Raw genomic sequence first — 22,251 nt, 5'->3', positions numbered from 1 at the left:
TGTTGGATTAATGTGCATCCACTGCAATAATTTATTTTTTTTCCTAAACTAAAGCTGTGAAGCAGCATATCTGAGAAGCTTATGACTTTAAAAAGAACTTTTGTAGAAGAATTAGATAATACAACTCTCCATCTGATCAAAGGAGGCTGCCATTACGCCCAGGAAGAGCAGCCAGGCACCTCACTCTTCCCATCCTGGAGCCTGCCAGACATCCTGCTTTTCAGAAGTCTGTCCAAAGGGCTTTGAAACATAATGAAAACAGGCCTAGGAGGACTCCTCCATATGCTTCCCACAAAATATTTTATTTTCTTCTCCATTTGTCTGCTTCTAGATGAAATGAGACGAAGAAAAAAAAAACACACCCAAGTTACAAATTCACAGGGAAAAAACCACCCATCAAATCAAACTGAGACCCACATCCTCCTCATGCAATGTTCTCCTTGAAGCTACACCACACACACCTGATGGGTATTATACTCTCTTTGTTTTGATCTGTTGCTAACAGCTTACAAAGTGCACTGTGTCTTCTGACCATGGCATCACCAAAAGAACCACAACATCATGGTTTTCATGGTTTCCATGCCCAATTCCCATTATCCGGCAGCAGCGTGAAGCCCATGGCTCAGGTTCTCTGAGAAGTGATGGGTTGTGGTTCATGGGTTTTGGTTCCAGCACCAGACACAAGTCCCCACATGTACCTCTGCATGGTCTGGATGAATGTGCAGCAAAACCAAACCTTTAAAAACAAACAAACAAACAATCTAGCTTTTGAAAATGTGCATCTATTAATGACTTTTTTTCCTCATTAGAAACCCCATACCAAGTTCTAGGTAGACAAGCTCTTTTAAACAAAGTGTGACAGGGTAAAAAAGCAAAATTTAGTTTAGCCAGGAGACAAATAAGACAGATACAAGCTAACATTAATGCTATGAACGCTAAGATTTAATTTTAGTAATCCCTCTCAATGAAAACAATATGACAGGATTCAAAATGACAAATTTTAAGACAAGGGAGAACATTTTGGGGAAGTATGAAAAGCAGAGGAAGGCTCTTGCCCACCTAGAGAGCTGCAAATCTATTCCCACCAGCTCTGCTTAAATTCATATTCACAGCTTTCTCCATTAGACAAGCATCAGGATTATTAATTTCAGTGGATATTACCTGAGTGTGCACAAGAAAGCTAAGTTCAGGAATTTAAATTTCTGGGCTGATTTACATTTTAAAGTCAGAAGCAGTAGTTTTCTAAAGTGTCTTTACTGAAAGGTAACGAGCGAGTTTATTTATTTAGTTTAGATCATTAAGGCATAAAAGTCCTCACCACAGTTACATAAATTAAGATAAAGTTATTCATAGAAAAGGAATAAATGTTTCCAAAACATTTTGTTCCTCTGCAGCACAAACCACCACAGAGAGAATGATGCTGCTGGATGAGAGAAAGAAAGCATAATAAAACTGCACCAAGAGTGAATTCCATGCTGAAGTCAGGAGTTGATTAATAGTTTTGACAGCAACATAATAAAAAGGGGCTGGACTTAATCTAAGAGCTATTTCACAAACTAAATTTTATTAAACTGGCATTATATTTTGTAATTGTGTATTAAAATGTGTCCCACATTAGGCAGCAAATAGCTTTTAAGCAAACGTTTTGGTTTCTTTAGGAAGACAAATCTTCAACACCACCGCCAACCAAAGCAACCTTTCACTCAAATGCTTTCAGAGGATTTTTTTTTTCCCCTTCTATCTCACAAAAATATACAAACTTGGATGCCTACAACTTGCACATAAACCTGAATTATGGCACTTAAATCCATTCATTAGAACTTAAATGGTCTGAAGATAGGACTTTAAGCAAAAGCAACTACTCCTTCCACCAGGAGCAGTGAGCATTTATTCCAAGGGTCCAACCCCCAGAGGTTGGGACTGAAGGTGTCTAAAATTCAAATCCTAATTCTTGGTTTTTAAGGTGACACAATGCTCTTCCCCACCCTGACCTGTAGCTCTGTGATTTTCCATGAGGTTTCTTTGAAAAACCAAAAACAAGTGGCAAGCTCACGTGCTGGATACAGGAGAGAGCTCTCAAAACGCTCACAGCATCACTTTTCATCTTCTAAGACATAAATTCATGTGATCTTTTAACAACTATTTATTTCACACCAAACCAGATATCTCCCTAAAGCCTACCAATACAGCCTGCAGGCATATTTCTTAAATAAAAGTACAGAATCCTTGTATACTTAAAATTTGCATAGCAAAGGAATGAATCAGCTATCAAAGTAGTAACACTGTGCAGCAACTGCTCACCTCTTGCAGAAGGAAAAAAAAAAATTAAAAAACCCTGTTTATTTGGTTAGGGTGGGACTCTACACCCAGTTCATTTCTTCACATTTTCACAGTGGGAAACACCATTTTCTTGCAGAACTGTGACAAGCACAGCTGCAGTTCACACTCATCAGTGCATCAGCTACATTTGGGCGATTTATTTTTTGCATAGGTAAACCACAGCACCTGCAGATTTTCTTTATTTCTGCTCAAAAGTGAGATTATACCACACCAATTTAACAAAATTAAGTAATATTAGTAAGACAATTATTTTGGGGAGATATCTCAGGTAATTTCCTGTATTTTTCGTGCTGTAAAAAAGTAGTATTTCTGCCTGAAGAAATGCTTCAGTTTTCACAAAACTATCAAACTAAGACACTTCCAGCAGCACATAAGTAAATGACAGAACAGTAACTTAGGGGGTGCTCTAACAGAAGAAAAAAGGTGTTTCAGGGCTACTTTTGACAGAATTAAGCCTATTGCCCTGGCTGTATTCAAGTGTTCAGAAAATAATTAGCCCTATTTAAAAACTGGGACTTTAACCCCTCAAAAATTAAGACATGAAATCTGCACATTTGTTTAGAGCACAGGGATGACATTATTTTACCTAAAGAACCAGTCACTAACTTAAACAGGTAAGCATCAGGAGCAAGTCCAGCAAGAATATCCCTGATGTCCAGCAAGAACATTCCTGCCCTCATGCTCCTTTAACAAATATTGAAGATGAACTTAACTCTCTTTTTTTGCACTAATGAATCATAGTTAAAGGTTTTCAAAACTCTTAGAGGAAGAGTTCTTCTGAAAAACTCTGAGGAAGGCTATCAACACACGATATGGTGGTATCTCCTATGATCTAAACCAATTCTTATCTGGTATCCAACAGAACTTGAGCTAAGTGGGGGAGAACTGCAACTCATTTCTTTATGAAAATGTTCCCTGGGGGGCTCCCGAGGTCTGGGGGCAAGTGGAAAATTGTGTTTCCTTATTGTCTTGACTACAGTGACAGAAAAACAAGTCCAGCATGATGAATTTTCTTGTTGAAAACATGATGCAGCTTTGTATTTCCTACCTCTACAAAGCACCATCCCATGCAAGTAAGAGTGTGATGTAATCTCCTGAGCAGTGCCATGACAACTGATGTAATTACACCAAAATAGTCTTAGTTATATTTATGTTGGGGATAGTCCTAACCAACAGTTCTTAAAGACCTGTTCTGCTTTTCAGGAATTACCCTCATCTCAGCCTTGATTACCCTCAGCCTTGTAACAGCATAATTAGTCATTTTGACAATTTGCCTTCCATAGTGACTAAAAAACTCCTCCCACTCTTATAATTCAGTGGAGATAGCTCAGATTTAAATTATATGGTTCAGGTAATATATACTCACATGATCTCATCTTTCCTAATATTTCCTTTTCACTCACTGAAATGAGCTAGAGGAATTGTCTTGTTTCCTCCCACTCCCAAGTGGAAAGATGGAGTTTTTTGCCAAGCACAAATCAAACCTGAAACCTGAAGGAGCTCATAGTAAAATTTTGTGTTAACATCTTTCAGTTAAAACAGAAATTCAAAGTTCTACTCTCTGGCCCCCAAATTCAGATAATGCAAGGTCAGCTTCCAGCTCACCATATCCCCACAGGTCAGAAAACCTTTGGCACGGAGAGGCTCTGCACAAACCTCTTATTTACCATATTTTCTGTTGGTTTTTTGTTTGGTTGGTTTTTACAGGCTTTGCCATAAGTAGAGGCACAACAATTAATAAACTTCAGCAACAGCAAAATAGTTAAATTGTCAGGAGTCTGCACACACGTACTCTAAAACACACATGGCACAAATTAACAAAAAGTCCACCTATCGTGTAAACTTGCAATATTATTAACATAATTTAATAATTTAAATTTAAAACAACTGGTTTTTACAACTGTGGTTTTACAAAACACAGCACCGATGCCAGCTGTACCAGACTGCCAAAAAAAGGTCAATTCTAGGAAAATCTTTTCTTTTGATTGAAATGCAAAATGCATGATTTGAATGGGTATGAACTAATTAGAAAAAGAGGGGAACTTCTCACTCTACAGGCTACCCCACAGCAGATATTTCATGACTCAATATCCATCATCCCATATGCATGACAGAAACAACTGAATCACATTTTAAATATTCTGGAGGTATTTAAAAGAAGTATAGATGTGGTCTTGAGGGATATGGATCAGTGGTGGCCTTAGCAGTACAGGGTTAATGGTTGGACTCAATCTTAAAGGTCTTTTCCAACCTAAATAATTTTATGTTTTTATGCATCCAGCCAAGAAAAGATATTTTCAGAGATCTTCTTCCTGTTTATTAGTAACAGTGAAGTTCTAAGAACACCCTTACTTTTGTGTTGAAATCAATGGATGTATGATTACAGCATGCAAATCCCTTTGGATTAAATGCCCTAATCAAAACATCTTACAGGTATATCAAAAATTGAACAGGCATAAACAACACCAGCAGCTTGGAGACCGAGCTGGTATCACAGTGACCTTTGCAATTCATAAATATCAACACTTGGGATGGTTTGCAGGGGAATACAAGCAACTAATTATTAGCTTTTGCTTAAGGGCACGTACAGTGTGCTCTACAGGTGTCACCACTGCTTTTTGCCTAATGTATTGCCTCTTGAAACCTTTCAGTGTAACAACTTGCTGATATCCTCTAAATGATTTCTAGTGTTACCAACTGCTTTATATTCCAAGAGAACACACTGCAACTTCTGAAAGGTGCTGCTAGGAAAGAAGCAGCTGTTACAAAAATGTTTGTGACTGGTAGGTAAATAGAAATTACGTTCTTCATTGAGAGGGAAATTAATTTGTTGCTCTGCATAGAAACAGTTTTTCGACAAAAATACTGATGCTTTATAAAACAAGAAAATCTGCAAGTCTATCTTCTTACAGAATTCGATTTTACAGGATATTGGAACTTCTACCTTAATGATCCACTGAAATATAAAATAACTTAGTTTATCAGATATGTCTTTTTTACATTGCTGCTATTTAAAAAAAAAAAGAAAGATTTGTTAGGGCAGAGCTGAAGGGTATTTTTCTTTAAAACAAAAACTGTGCAATACTAAAGTGCACAGAACACACTGTAGATAAAACTATAACATTCAATATTTCTATTAGCTGTTTAATGATAGTTTTCCTAAGATGTAGGACTAAAAAAATTAAATTAGTTACTGCATCCAGATTACTTCTGCCGACTGTCAAACCTACATGAAAAAGGGATAAAATACTATGTGGCAATTTAAGGGAGCCAGTGACTTCTCTAAATTATGCTCCCCAAGAACTGATCCTGTGGCTGAAATACCTGGATTGCATCACCTGGGCCAGCTTGTTCTCCCTGCTGCTGGCCAGCACTGTGCTATTTTACTGCAGCTGAAAAATCCCTAGAGGCCAGAAGTCAGGTTAAAGTGAACTTCATATTGATGGAACAGCCTAAATAAGACCTCACCTGGGCTGAAAGGCTGAGCCAACAACTTAAGGCTCCATCATGCCTAAACATTGGTTCGAAAGCCCTAAGAAAAAGACAACTAAAACCTGCAAAAAACCTGCCTGACATGGCCACAGCCAGCTAAGGACTCTATTAGAAATAAAAGTTACCACTCAGAGACTGTAGAGAAAATTTTAAAGTAGGTAAAGTATAATTACTCTAACTAGAAGACACTTAAGGTCAACTACCAAACTATGACAGAGGAAAGAATAAATTTAATGACTATGGAAAGTCAACCAGCCTTGAAGCAGGAGAGCAAAAATTGCCCCTAAGACATAACTGAGGACAGATCATGACCCACCAGTACAACCAGAACAGCTCCCAGAGTAACCCAGCAAACTCAGTTCCAGATTCTGCCACCCTGTTTTTTTATTCCCTGTCATCAAGTTCTGAGGCACATCAGGCACCAACACTGGAAAATCTCAGTCCTGACTTTGGTCCACAAAATGATTCTTTTCACTAAATTTAGCCATTCCAAAAAAGATATTAAGAACCTCGTTTGCATGTTAGAATCACACCATGCAATATTCCAGGTTCTTACCTTTTTGCTTCAAAGCAGAATTTGGCTCACTAACCTTAACTCAGTATATTCCACCCAGAACTGTAAATATTACTTCAATTTCTTCCTGTAAGTGATTGGTTTGATTGGTAAGGAGTAGTTTCAGTATTGCAAATAATGAGGCAGCACAAATTCTGGAAAATGAAAACTTCCTGAGCAAAACAGCCTCCTCAAACACTCTTCATAATGTTTTTTATTAACTATTTCCTCCCTAAAGTACTTTTTTTTTAAATTCAGATTCACAGATAATGCCACACTGCTACATGAAACAGCAATTTAAGGACTGGAGACATTTCACTCCTGGTTTTCAGCTAATTAATTTCAAAAGCTGAAAAAAAAGCATTGCAAAGAAGTTCGTTAAAAACAGTAGTGGGATTCTGTAAATAGATTCAACTCTTCAAAAGAAGATCAGTCACTGCAGGCAGCTTTAAAGCCAGTCTTTCAAGTTATGACTAAACTAAACCTTTATTTAGCGAAATGACACTAAGTAAAACACAACACTAAAAGATGCAAGTGTAAAAACAATCATCATCATCCCAAAAATACCCTTTTTGAGTTGGTTTGGGTTTTTTGGTTTTTTTTTTTGGTACAAGCAGCTCTTCAGGTTCCAACAGCCCTGCTTGCATGAGTGGATTGAGGGCTCTTCTCATTTACATTGTGTTTCTGTCATTTCACTCTATGTGCTTATAGGAAGATAAATAGAATGACCCTATCTTGGTGACAGGGAAATCTGTGTGAATGACAGCAATATTAGGCAGATGAGTGCCTCACATTTAAACTTGCTGTCAGTCACATGTGTGAAGTTATGCACAAGACTAAGCCAAAACACTCTTTCTCAGCATGTGGTGCAGTAAGGCTTTCGGATGCAGTTACCCTCGATGCCTTGATGATTTTTTTCTGTTTGTTCCTTGATGATTTTTTTCTGTTTGTTCCACGATATAACATCAAGTTTAGAAACAAAATATCCTCTTAATTCAGACTGATACTCATTGGTACACAACTTGCACGCAGATGCACAGCAGTTCACAAACACTGCAGAAATGCAACCATTAGGATTTCCCCCCTCTATTGCCAAAATGTTTGAAGGCTTCAGATTTTTTCCAAGGCAAAGACCTAATGCTGTTGGCTCTTGCAAAGAACCCGGAATGGATGTTTCCATTTAAAGTGATGCAGAGCTGAAGGTAGGAAGAGGAGCATGCATCATTCCAACTTCCTGGCAGCACATAGGGTCCTTTCAAACACCACAAGAAAGCTGTAAGTGTAGTGAGAAGCAGCATCTGAGCAAGCTTCAGCTGGCTGAGATAAAACACCTAAGTCAGAAAAAACCTTTAGCAACTAAGATAAACATTTTCTAAGAATGCACAATGTGTAATTACATTGCTTCCATATGCAAATCTGGTGTCACTGCATCACCCTCAACACCCAGACAGACTGGGTACAGGTATGTTTAGTGTATCTTTAAAACAACACACCTGCCACTTCGTGTCTGAACACCTCTCCCTTTGATTTGCTGAAACAGGAACATTAAAAACAAAAATAAAAAGTAAAAATCCTTACAAAGGAATGGTAATTGCTAGCTACTTTGATACCTATGGCAACATGACTAAAACCAAGCAACTCAAAGAAACAACTAATTCAATTTAAAGTTACAAAGTTATGAGAGCTTTTTTTTTTTTTCCTGGTCTTCAATTTATCTGCAAGGCTCTTTCATCCAATTTGTGTAAAGAAGGGCAAGTAGCCAACCTGAATTGATTACTAAAATTTAAGGATGAGTGGCATTTGACTGAGAAAGTAAAAGGATGTTAGTCTTTTTCTCCTTTGTTTTAATTTCCAAAGAACAAACAGAAAAATCATCTTCTCCCTTCATGCTATTCTTCTATTAAAAAAAAACAAACAAAAAAAGATTGGAGTTTGGGCCCATGGTCTTGGACTCCCTGCACAATGACTAAATACATTGGAATACTTAATCTGGTAGTTTAGATAAAACATTGAACTGTCTGGACATCGCAGGCTGAAGATGAAGTCCTGTTTTACTAAAATTAGGTCATATTCCTACACACAGGATGCCTGCAGGATTTGGTCCAAGTCACCTGTAGTCTATATTCCTCCAATGCATTAAAAGTTCCCAAAATAACATATGGCTCTGCTTTCCTGCAGCAATTCAAGTTCAAGAAACTCAAGGATGCGGGCATTCACTCAAATTTTTTTTTTTTTTCTTTTTCTAAAATTTATGTTTGGATCCCAGCAATTCATCTTGTGCCATAAAATGTTTATGGTTTCAACCTGAATGGAGAGCCCAGCAGCCTTCAGAGATCAAAGGGCCATTCTTACTGTCAAAACTGTAAGCTTCACCATGATAACTTCGTTTTCATTGCAGTTTCAATACAGATATCAAAATACATAACCCTCCTAGCTGCCAATAATCTTAGAAAATAAAACCATGCAACACTAACAAGTTTTTAGCTCATCACAGAACACACAATTAGCTTTTGTCAAATGCTTTTATTTAGAACAGCACAGTCACTTGCACCTTTTTAAGGCTACAATTAAATGGCCAAAAATTCGTAACTTGACAGCAAACACAGTTTTTCTGCAGAAAAAGTTTTTTTAAAAAAAAAAACCCAAACCTTTATCTCCTTCCACCACAAAGATAAAAGCATATTTTTATTTTAAGTCATTATTTCCTCTTTCAGCTTCTCTCCTAGGTGCAGGAAGGGGTTTTAGTTTCCATTCTTAGATGAACCACTTGGCCCAGCAAGCTCGTTCAATGCTTCAAAGCTATGACACTGCATTTATTTCAAACATTTTACACCCCAGATTAGCCAGGACCAGAAGCTGTGCACATGCTGTATATGGCCAGCCTCAAAAATGACATTAAGCCAGTTTTTCACTCTCATCACTTCAATCATTATTGATAGACTAGGCAGTGATTTGGGTAAGCACACAATACCTGCAAATGGACCAAATCAATCCTTTGACCTCATTAAAATCTGGGTATTTGCTGTAAGCAAGAAGACCACTGCTGTAATTTGTAGGTTTTCCTTTTCAGCTGCTGTTTCATGAACAAAAGAGCAAAAGAAGCCTCTCCCTGCACTCCGATTGCACTCATGTTACAGTCTCTAAGCCAGTAAAAGTTAAATATCCCTTAAGTGAGTGGATGCATATCTATAAATATGTATCAGTATAAATATATAAAGGCCACATTTAAATACTTTGAGCCCACCTAAGTGATACTTTTAATTACTTGTAACTATGCCCCTATGCACATCTAAGACATATTGTCCTGCTATAGGAACGTATTTATAAAAAATTAAAACCAAAAATGCCACAATCAAACAGCAACAACAAAGTCCAAAGTGAGAAAGAAAATTGGTGGGTTAAGATTTACTCCTGCAAAAGCTTGCTGGCTACACCAGGAGCTTACCAAGCATGTTGGCTCAGATAAACTGGCAGCACATTTGCAGGTCTTGGGCAGCACCCATGCAGCTGCTGTTCCCCAGCAAGCATCTGAGTAACTATCCTGTGCTTGTCTCACTTAAAAAAAAATAAGATATTGTTACAAAGTATGCTGAAACAGTGAGCTAACTTACTGGAAATCACCTAGAAATCACTATTAACTTTTTACCAGAATCCTGTGAAATTTCCAGTTAATAGTATTCAAATTAAAGTTGTCAGGGGAAAAAAAAAAAAAGAAACAACACATCAGAAAACCAACATAACAGCTTATGTATAAACATAGAGGAGCACAAAAGGAAAAACTCATGCTCTGCCTTTTCTTCTTCATAGGGAAAAGCCCATGCTAAACCTCTCTGGCAGAAGCTTTCCCCACACCCCAGACCAGAGAGCAGAGTGACATTTGGTACACAGACTTCTGATCATTTTTTGGTGAGCCTGTGGTGAAGTCCTTTTTAGAGATGATGTGAATTACAGGTATGAAGATGGAAGTGCTAGAAGAGGTTCTGGTTTCAGTCTCTGAAGTACCTTCATGGCAGTAACCACATGATTCAGAACTGGCTGTTCTCACCAGTTCTACCAGTTGAACACAGGATATTGTTTTGCTTTGCACCAAGACATTGCTCAGATCTTAAAGGACTACATAATCCAGCAAAAAAAGCAAACCCACCTGAGTTTCTAGCAATGATGTCCTAAAAGAGCAATGGAAAACTTTGGAAGTTTCCCTGGTTTTCAGTGGAGCTTTGCCATTTGGAAGTCTCCAGTCATTTCAAACAATTCTTACTTCACCAGCCAGGTTTCCATCAAGCTTTCACTTGTGAAAAGTGGCCTTGTTTTAAAAGTGAAATGCACTCCATTTCAACCACAGTTGCATGTCCTTTGTAAAACAGACAGCTGCCCACACAAGAATACATGTTCCAAATCAGAGGGAATTGACATCAACCAGAGATGCATCAGATACAGTGCACAGATGCACTTCATAACACTGCTGGTCACTGGCACTCCAGCTTCATCCCAACACTTTTCCAAAGGGGATGGGGACAAGCTGAAAGCTCAGAAGGTGCAGGAAGATGGCAGGAGAGAGGTAGTTGGGCCAAGTCCACAGGAGATGACAGTCCTTGCTCATCCTTCTAAGACCTGAGTAGCCAAGAACACAATTCTCACCTTCAGACCTCTGCAGCCTGCACACTGCGTTGCATTTTTACCAGCAAAAGAGCCAAGAGTTGAGAGGCACCCTAAATTTTCTTGAACATTCAATGACAAGACTTGCATATCAAAGCCCACATGTGGAAATCACTAACGTTTATGGAGCCACTTAACTGCACACTGAAGCCTGAAATGAGTTACAGATGGACAGGCTGTGCTTACCTACCCCATACATGCCTGATGCAAATAAATGAGAAACTGGCTTTTGGTCACCTCTTCCAGTGGCACTGGTGGTCTCCATCTAATCTCCACTCTCCCCAGTAAACACCCCTGGACTTTTGCTTTGTGTGTGCTCACAGTATGTCAGGGCATGTCCCTCCTGTGTGCTCTCCACCATGTGAAACTGAGCACCATCAAAGTATTTTAGTAATTTGGAGCCACATTCTCAAAAGGAGAAGCTGAAGGTCTCATGGAGTTACAATGAGAACCTGGGCCACCAAATGTATAAATCATTTCTGAAAATGGTAGTTGAGCAAAGACTTTTAAAAGCTGTTAAAAATCTTATGCTGCATTTTGCATTATATTAATCATAGCAGTGGCTTCATAAGAGGGAATTTTTACACTTTACCATAAAAGATACATGATATGTAATACTTGTATAAGTTAGCATTATTTTTTCCCCCATCATATCCAGTTCACTCATTTGTGGATTGCATTAGAGGTTAGAGAGATGCTGTTCTTCTCACATGAAGTTGGTTTTGCTCAGCTCTGAACAGGGCTCTGCTACCTTTTCCTCTCCCACACACTGGTATATACCCAAAAAGACACTACTGGGGTTTGTTCCTTACTTCTGTATCTCAAAATTAGATTTGCAACATGGCAGAATGTAGATCCCAATTAAAACAATAATCATAAATCAATTCATAACTTCAGCACACACAATCCTTGGCATTTGATTTCATGTGCATAACCACAGTTCTGTTATTTCCTTGCAGAAGTTATGACTGATGTCTTTGACACCTTCCCCAATCTCATGTGTATCATCTGCCTGCAAGAGATGTGCTTACACACCTGAATTAGGGGCTGACATCCTCTTCAGCCATCAGGGACTGCAACACCACCTCTAAGTTGCAGACATCCTAACACATAGCAGCATTTTCTTCAGCATTTCCACTCCTACAATACCTAAAGGAAAATGCCCTACTCAAAAATTAGGCTTCCCAAAACTTTCCTTTGTCAAAAACTCTTACTTGGCTTTGCTATCTCACTATGTCACAGAAAACCTTATTAGACAAGTCTTTCCTACAGTATATTGGGAAGGACATACCATTCATTCAGTACATTCCACAAAATTTTAAAATAGAAACAAAAAGTTCTTAATTACTTGCTGAATTCTCAGCTGATAATCTTTTCTAATTTCTAAAGAGACTGAGTGAAGAACAACTGGGAAAAGCCCATATCTTTACAATAAAAAGCAGCTAAAGACCAGCTTCTTAGCAAGACATTTTCTAGACTTTAAAAATAAACATTCCCTGAAAAACCTGGATGCTAGGAATAAAAATAACTACTGTAAGGAAATGGCAAGATGAGGGAGGATAAGAACATCACAAGCATCAAACAAGCCAATAAAAACTTCATTAGAATAAATGACTGTGTAAGTCAGAACAGTCCCCATGCTTGGAGACCTCCAACAATGCTACTGTGACAAAGTTACAGTGCTAGCACAGTTCTGATACCTCAGAGTTGAATATACAATTCAATTAAGATGCCAGAAGTATAGATCAAGATAAGCAAGACAATCCAAGAAATACTTGAATTCTCTGCTGTCTAATAAGAGCTTCCACTGCAGCAGCCTCTAACACTGTCTTTTCATTACTTGACCACATTTTAACTTAACACACAGCAGCCTAAAACCTTTAAGCTTGTTACTCTTCTGTCAAACTTAGTACAAGCTGCTTGATGAATTCAGAAGTTACTGGAAAAGAAAGAGGAAAGAAGGAAGGGCAGTGACACACACTAAGTCACACTGGTTCCCTGAAACAGAGCAGGTTTAGAGCAGTTTTATGTGCACAGAAACACAAAACCTTTCCTAAAAAGAGGCAATACCAGCTTTAAATGTGTTAGAGAGACTGAGAAAAGAGGGTCCAACCCTCAAAAAACTGATAGAGATGTCCACAGCATGCAAAATTGCACAAGTGACCAGGTTTTCATTTTGATTTTACCACACAGATGTCTTTTACCCTTGAAGATACAACCAAATCTATTAATTCTCAGTGTGAGGAAAACTAGTTTTCCCTACAAAAATTATAAAATACAGTCCCAATTCACTGTCGACTACCATTAGCTTGGACAGTGGAATTCTATACATTTTATTTTGGAAGGGGACAAGTGGGGTGGTAAATAGGAAATATGTATCAAGCCAAACGTATCTATCATCTTTTTTTTTCTACTGTAGAGCCCACAGATTTCTCCCTCTTGTAAAGCCATATGAAACTGGACTATTTGAATGACAAATACAGCACAATGGTTACCAGACATCTCTCATTCATGATCCTAGCATTTCCCACCTCCTTTGCAACCATGTAAACCCAGATTTTTATTGAAAAGGAGGAAAAAAAGAAGGCAGGAAGTATGTTGCTAATTTGGCCTTAAAGGAAAAACTCCTTTGATTTCTGAAACCTGTAAGTTTCTCAGACTTACCACACATCAGAAGCCCAGTGTGAATTCTGTCATCATTTTAGGGGTAGGTACAGTAAAAAGCATTAGTAGGACATCAAGAACTCTGCACCCATGGAGCTGGGCACAGAAGGTAATCAACAATTTTTTTCTCTATGGGGAAAGTAAGACCACACGAGACAGATGGAGAAAGGCAGCCCCCAGACTGCACAGACTGAAGTCCTTACTGTTGTCCTTTGCTCAAACATGTATCACATAAAAAGTTATCAAAGTAGCTTAACTTGATCCACCAATGACCTTCTGAGACATATAGCATGATCACAAACAATTAAGAGTATTATCCTACAAAGGATGCAGCTGAACTAATTAATGTGCTCTGGACCTGACAACATTGTATGGATGTGGTGACCCACAGGGAGAGGCAACTCAGTCCAAAAGCAGGGAGCCCAAGACTCCAGCTCTAGATTGAATTATTGGCCACAAGCCACCCAACTCCTGTCTCTTGTGTTTTCTCCCTATAAAACAGGGAACAACACTTTCACTTTTTCATATAAGAAACACTTGATATTTATCATGTGTTATTACCTGCATCCAAAGCTGGGAGCAGTAAGATACTGGGCTCTGCTGCTTCAGATGTCTTCAACAAAAGTCTGGGAATCCTGTCTGTGGATCTCAGAGGAGAGCAGCACTCTTTCCCAGCTGTTCTATCCACTTGAACCCCATGGAGAGATGATAAAAGTGCAACTTTCCCAGCTGATAGCATTCCTAAATTTGAGCAGAGTTTAAGAGAGGGGGAACAAGAAAAGAGAAAAGGGTATGAGCTAATCTGGTGTAACTTCTTAACTGGTTTAGTTTAAGAAGCTTCACCCAAATACTACCCAGTTACACCTCACCCAAATATTTCTCCCAAGTACCTGCTTAATACCAGTATTTATTCTAATGACTTTTTTCCAGTAATGTCTGCAAAAAAAAGACTACAGTTGAGCCAAGCATAGAAGACAGGAGAGTTCACAGTCACCTGTGCCCATTGATATTCACAAGTGGGTAAGTTTGGCTACTTCACACTTAATCAAAACCTATAGTGGAGGAGCCAAATGATCGTTGTCTCCTCTCCCTCAAGTCCCTATCAGCCTGACCTGTCACCAAAGGTCCTCTCTAGAGTAGATGTCATCATTACCATTATAAACATGAGAGAAATACCCCATCCCACCAGGATTCAAGACAATATACTACCAGCAGACTCACAATGCTCTGAAAGTCACTATCAAGGTCTTCTTTATCTATCATCTACTTCATGGTCTCTTCTGTATATGCAAGACTGCACTTGTCCTTTTGTGATCCATTATAACCAAACCCTCCTCTCTGTCCCAGGAGCAGCTGAAGTTGGATGAAGTTGGATGAAGTTGGAGGGGATCTCCAGAGATCTGACAAGTCCAAATCCTCTGATCAAACCAGGGTCAACCAGAGCAGGTTCCCCAGGACCAGAGAGTTCTGAGTATCTCCACAGATGGAGAATACACAACCTGTCTGGACAACTTCTTCCAGTGTTGTGAAAAAAATTCCTTCTATCTTTAAAGAAAATTTACTGTATTTCTGTGTGTGCCCCTGAGCCTACTCATCTCAAGGCTAAAGTGCCTCAGCTCCCTCTGCCTCTTCTCCCATCATGTCCATATTCTCAAAATGAGGTTTCCCAAAGGTTTCTGTACAGTTTTACTGTATTTTCATGACAGAACGACATGACTAGCAGTAGATATATCTTCCCCAGCATTCTTTGCATCAGCTGAGAAATAAAGCAGCAAAAATTAAATCACCAACAAAATTACTGATTAAGTGTAACTGGGCCATGAACACATTTGAGACCCACTAGATGTAGGGCTTTCTCATTTCATTAAAAGTTACACTTTAAGCAATGGGACATTTTTAATCTTTTCTGTGTCCCAGCTACATATAATCCAAGTTTTTATACCAAAATATTGTGAGGCAATGATTTAATGCTTTAAAAGAAATTAGCTTAATATGGCAATATAGGCCTGACACAATCCTATTAAAAAAAAATACATCAGCTTTGTCTCCCAAAGCCTTCTATCACAAAACCATAGTAACCAGCATTATTTATTTTTTTTTTTAGCTTTTAAGCTTTTAATGATGGAAGTCCAAGTTAACCTTTACTTTATTTTGTCCTGGGCTAAATTCACTGTGACATCGTTTTTGCACTTTTAAATATAGAAACTTTTTGGAAGGCTTCCAGTACTTTGAAATAAACACATTTACAAGATATGCAACAATTAACATGAGTGGCAATAGAGGCTCCTGAGACAGTTCTCAAGTCCCTCTGATGAGATATCCAGATCTGTTTATATAATTTTTTTTTATTTAATAGTTAATTTCAGAAATCACTCCCTTACCATCTTTAGCAAAGTGGGTGTTAGCTTTCTATTCCAAACAAAAGTGATATGGGAAAGGAGAAAACACTATAATAAAGTGTTCAAATAGCAAAATTACATTAAAAAGGCAAAAAGAACAGACATTAAACCAGTAAAAGTTTATTCTTAATGATGTCTAAAAGACAGAGCTGACTGCATGGGATGCACTGAACATGACCATTTCACCCTGTAGATGGTTGAGCCAGAGGAGCAGCTGCTGCATTAGATAGAGAGATTTGAAGATTGTGATGTTTATGCACCTAACAGTTGATAACTCTCCACTTCTGGACTGCAACTTAGATTACATGTTTCTACTTATTCCTCAGGATAGAAGCTTTAATGCTTTTTTACTTCAGTCTTCATGGAACAACTTCAGATTCTCAACAGCAGTGTAAAATGAGAGGATATTTACCAAAATGTAAAATCAAACTGGCAAAGTCTGGGGTCTTTAACTATTGAATACCAAGGGAACTGGTTGAAATAGATCCTGAATCACCCATGATTATCTCTGAAAGCCTTTGGAAGCTGGAAAAGCTCCCACAGATATGAAGTGCTACCAAAACCAAAATTTACTCCAGAAGATAAGAAAAAGGAACAACAAGAACTGCAGACAAGTAATCCTTTCTTCCATACCAACAGGTTATTAAAGTAAATGATTAAGCAATCTATTTTTACACACCTAGAGGACTGGGGGGTAAAGACTCAGAAGAAAAAAAAAAAAAAAAAGAAAAAAAAAAATACCCACAAACCACACATCCAACCAATTTTAATTTTCCCCTTTCACAAGAAGTGCATCCAGACTTTCTTGAAGATTTTTCACATATTTTAGAAAAAGAAGAGGAAATATGATCTAGGTTGCAGCAGTACAAAGCAGGAATGTCACAAGATAGAGAACTGCACTGTAGGAGTCAGTACCAGTAGTTTGCTGCAAGAATGACAGAACATTTGAAACAGGCAGGAACCCATCTTCAATCTGGAATGCTTGAGTCTTGTCATTGATTCCAGAGTACACACTTGAAAACCTCAGCAGGTAACTCTGAGCTCTGGGAGGTGTTGCCAGTGAATACCAGAATTTTTGTATTTCTTCAGCTTAGGTGTCACTTTTTGATTGAGAGTTTGAACCCCAAGAAAGAAGTTTAGCAATTAAATTCTGAATTACAATCTGCACAAGGTTCACAGAACCTCATTTTTTTAAATGTACATTTAAGTCAGGAATGGTTCAGGCAGGTTTTGTCCTACCTGAAAGCAAGACATGAACAATCCCCAGGATTTACTTACAGATGACATCTCAACAAGTGTAGTACAGATCTACACAGAACCATTGGAAATGGGATGGAGAAAAGTGGATGAAAAGAGGCTTCCACAGCAGTGAAACAGCAGAGGTTCCAGAACTGCAGAGTGCTATACCCATCCCCACTTATCTCCTGCTCATCTCCACTACTTCTGTTCTTCACAATCTAGTTTTTCTGTGCTGAACCTTAATGTGGAATAAAAGAATGCAGAAGCAATGCTGAGTTAAATCAATGTAACTCTCCTAACCCCTACACAAGCTGCTCTGCAGAGACACTGCTGAGCTCATTGGTTTTAAAAACAAACATTTTTTTAAGTTATCAGGGAAGTAGCCATACAGTATTTTTCTCCTACAGCCAAGTACATGTATGACTTTTCAGTAACCAATTATCAGAATGCAGAAAAATTAGATCTCCAAACTTCTGACATTTTTCACAAGTAGAAATTATTTTTAATAAATCAGGATTTTAAAAGATACAACCAAACAGAAGACTACTACAATCTTCCAGCTATGTTTTTGCTATGTTCTAATGTCAAAACATTTGAATGGTGAGCTCTTCATTTGAAGACGACTCATTACAATGTGTTCCATTTGGGGAACAAGAGTTTAATATCCTACATCAAGTAAAGACAATGCATTCTCTTAATTTAAGAGCAATATCTACACTGATGCTAAAAGAAGTTTCTTCCTCCTACCTGCCACAACACAGAAGCATCCAACACAATACGATGAGGTTGCCAGAAAGCTCTAAGACTTTGAAATATATTATTTTGTTACGTGGCTTAGCTCTGAAGCTGAACCAGAAATTACACCCAAGCTTAGGATAGTAAGCCTTTTCGCCAATGAATTTCTTGTAAAGTCAACAATTATAATTTATTCTGATACTTTGTGTCACCATATTAGTAGTTATTTTTCAGGAATCCCAGAGCAGCAACAAATAATGCCATAGAAGAGGACTGATATAATTACAGGCTGAAAAAGATAGGCCAGCACCCTTACACTCCAAACTACCCTCTGTGGCTCCTTCATACCCCATATGTTGCTAATAAAACTGTTTGAATCATACCTATGAGACAGTTTTACTGATATTGTATCAGGTCCCTAGGTTCTTTGTATGAGATACGATGTCACCAGCACTATAACTATGCAAATTTTGTGATACAGGATCCCACAGGACCCAATATTACATACGTAATGCACAGTATGAAACGGGGCATTAACAATAAGTCTGGTGTTATATAAATGAAACCACTATGTTTATTGAAAAGCTCACCACACTACAATGAAATCAAATTTAAAATGCAATAAAGAGCGACTGATGCGCTCGTGGAAAAAAAAAATGGCAACCTTGGTGGTTTTTCCCCCAAACAATGTAAATTTTGCTTTGTGTTCATGTGACAAGGCTTTAAGCAAACTTTCAGCACCTAAATAAATGCAGTTCCTGCAGCAGTATTAATTAATGACTTAAAATAGGAACCTTCTGAGCCCCGTTTTGAAAAACAAACATGATTTTCAGCAAGAATTTGAACTGTTTTCACATGCATTCATGATTCTCAGTTTCCACCATTAATAAAAGAATAAATGGGAAATGATCACGATAACGACTAAGAACAGCAGCAGTTTAAAAAAAAAAAAAAAAAAAGAAAAGAGCAGCTTGGGGATATCAACACACATCCTGCTGAAGCACCTCAGAAGTATCATCTTCTGGTCAGAAAACACCTGCGCTTTAATTCTGCATCTCACTTCAAATATCTGTATGACCTCAGGCAAAGGATGCTTCTTCCCAGCTCGTATCACGTGAAGGAACATCTCTTATTTCCTGCATAAGAATCTGGTCAGTGCTTTGCAGACAGACCTATAAAAAAAAGACATGACTGAAAGATCTTAAGAAAAATCAGCACTGCAAGAAGAAACACGAGAGATGCAATCGGAATTCTGACAGTACAAGCAGCTTGATACACATTCCTCTTTCCTATGTTTCCAGTGATTTCCTCCCTCCTCTATTAATTTATTGGTTTGCAGCAGGTGGGGAATACTGGGGCTTGTAAAAAGAAGCCTCTTTTTGAAATACATCTGAAAAAAGGCAACAGGCTAGCATGATAAAGTCAGTTTGGTAAAGAGCCAGGCTTAGGAGATTAAAAGTACATTATTTCACCAAGGTGCCGTGAGAATTAATAAACCAGATAATTTTGTAAAGTAAATGGTACAGTAAATGTGTACAGTCAATTGTCTAATATGTAGAGGGGAAGAAAACCAGAGAATTCCCTTGAAATGCTTATAATGCCTTTGAATACAGATAGAAAACATAAATGACACGCACCACAACCAGCTAAGAAGTCTCACACTGAGAAGCACTGACTTTAACTAAACCATGCAAGGTTTTACTGGATGGAAGAAACACCAAGTAAGCAAGAGGATGAACTGTCTCCTGTGAGGATAACCTGTGTGCTTCCACCTCTGGGGCAGCTTAAGCAGGAACTTTTCCTGAAGGTTTTCCTGGACACCACTCTCTGTGCAATATGAAAACTGTAATAGTTTTAGTCTTTATTTAAAAAAGAAAAATAAATTAAATAGCAGTTTAGGTGACATTTTACAAGGCAGAAAGTAGAGACTCAATCCCATGAACATTCTGCCCTCTGGCACACAGCTACATTTTATCATCACACAATTCAGAATTATGCACCTATTCCCCAAGTTTGAAAAACACAAAACCCCTCCCCTCCAATATGGCCCAAAGCTGTTATGAAGCAACTTATTTTTAGAAAAAGCACTTATGCAGATACTTAATTTTAATTAATAGTCTCACTGACTTCAACATTTGCACAGCAAGACAACTCCACACTTCAATTAAAGGATGCACATAAATGCTTTGCTGATTCACGGCCAAATGCATGACAAGAACATCATTATATGAAATGCTCATAAAATTTAAAGAAAAAAATATCAGCAACCTCAGCCTCAAACAGAGCATTAGAAACCCTGTAAAACTCACAGCTTGAGCACAACTTACAGGTTGCTGAATCTACAAATGCCAAGATACATTCAAGGAAATTATTGCAGAGTGAGAAAAAGAACTTTGGGGAAGTCTTAACTAAGTGGAGATGACAAGAGCCCCAGGTCTCTATCCTTGGCATCTGCCAAGATTGGGTTTTCAGGTGTTAAGGATTCTTTATGAAAAGTGTGGAGGCAGCTGCTCCTTTACTTCTACTTGCTCTCCTTTTCCATTCTTCACATCCTGGATGAGCTGATTTCTCTCAATAAACCATTAATTCCACCCAGCTCAGTTGCACCACAGGTCATACTGAACACCTTCAGCAGGCATTCACTTCCAGGGAACAGCCATTCTGAATGGCAATGCTGTCTACCATAACATACCTATAATAAATCTAATTTTCACATAATATGACACATTAAAAAAAAATCACTAGTTAAGTAGTATCACAAACTCTAAGCTTCAACTTTTAGGCAGAATCCTTAAAGGTCGTTATTAACCAATTCTGGTTGAAATTCTCCCTGATCCTATTTATAAGCAAAACTTGGTGCTTAAAGCCTGGGGGTCACAACTACCAACACATAATTTTAGAAGTTTAAGCATTAAAAAAAACCTTGCCTTCTGAGCAGCCAAGAGATACATAAAAAGTAATGAAGGTGTGAGGGGGGATTAAGACATCAAGAAGATTACAGCTGATTGCATAAATTTGAAAGCAGGAGCCACCAAGAGTTAAATTGTTTAAATAAACGTTAAAGGTGAGAAGTGGCCCTGCAAACAACCTGCTTCCTTTCTCCTTCTTCCTGATGTCAGTGCTGTGCCATGAACCTGGGTGATGGGGTGGGCAGAAGCCATAGGAGATCACTGGTAGCTGGAGTGCTCACCTCCATGTGATGCTCCTTTTGGGCATCTATCTCCACATAAACTTCCAACCAGCCCTCAGAGAGCCACCTCCTCACAAACTGCAGCTAAAAAGAGTCTTTCACTTGCAAAATCTGCAGCAGTAACAGCCAACAAACCAGGCTTAGCATTTCAAAGCTACACTGCAACAGCAGCAGGGGAAAAGAAACCAAGTCACCTCTTCATCACCTAGAGCAGCGGGAATAGGATGGCCCTGATGAGGGACAACCCAAGCAACAAAAGGGATGAAAAAGTACAGGTTGAAAAACCAACATCTGAGCCATTTCCTCGAGTTTAAGACCCAGGACAGCAGATCAGCTATTAGCCTTGCCTGACTGCCCTGCACTCACATGATAGCATTTCACAAATTAAACCAAACCCCACCCGGCTGCACCAGTTGTGCATTTCTGCAACCCTTTCACATCTGATTTACAGAGCACACGATCCACCCAGGTATCACCCAAGATCTAACCTGAGAAGTGACCAGAATCAGAATCTGATAATTGGTTAAGGGAACACAGAGAGCAAACAGCACACCAGAAGATTTTCTGAAAAGGCAGTGTTTTAATTCTGACTCCATTAAACAGTTCTGAAGAGTTAATGAAAAAGCTACCAAGAAATAATACAGAAGAAGAGGGCTGCTGACACCCAAACCTGCCAACCCATGATGAAGTGCAAAGACCTTTCCAGCAGTAAAGATTCAAGCCAAGATGGTCAAAGAACTACAGGGACATGTGGATTTGCCCACTTCATCCAGAAGCAAAGTTTATTTGATTTTAATGAGACAGCATTTTGGTAATTCCTCCCTGAAACACAGATTCACTCTACTACCCCTCGGTTAAAAATACAGCTTAGTCACTATTCTTAAAAAAACAAAAAAAAAAAAAGACTTCTTAAAAAAGAAAAAAAACAAACATTTTTTCACACCAAGGATTGGTAAAGAATAGAAAAATCTGCCTAAACATCC

The 22,251-nt window shown here is 38.4% G+C and overlaps 1 protein-coding gene across 24 annotated transcripts in view; it reads right to left on the bottom strand.

The window, feature by feature from the left end:
* The window catches only part of GTDC1 (glycosyltransferase like domain containing 1), a 182,211-nt gene that overhangs the window by 141,881 nt on the left and 18,079 nt on the right, over positions 1–22,251 (bottom strand). For 14 of the 24 annotated variants that reach the window (XR_011726439.1, XM_071746411.1, XM_071746410.1 and 11 more), the window contains one exon: positions 14,267–14,446. The exons of 6 other annotated variants lie outside the window; for them this stretch is intronic. The gene's annotated coding sequence lies outside the window, so the exon portion shown is untranslated. 4 more of the 24 variants (XM_071746417.1, XM_071746416.1, XM_071746415.1 and 1 more) reach the window with 4 other exon arrangements.

The sequence above is a fragment of the Heliangelus exortis genome, chromosome 6 (genome assembly GCF_036169615.1).
Source record: "Heliangelus exortis chromosome 6, bHelExo1.hap1, whole genome shotgun sequence".
Lineage (NCBI taxonomy): Eukaryota > Metazoa > Chordata > Aves > Apodiformes > Trochilidae > Heliangelus > Heliangelus exortis.
The sequence above is the reverse complement of the archived record's forward strand: the minus strand, read 5'-3'. Positions and strand labels throughout refer to the sequence as shown.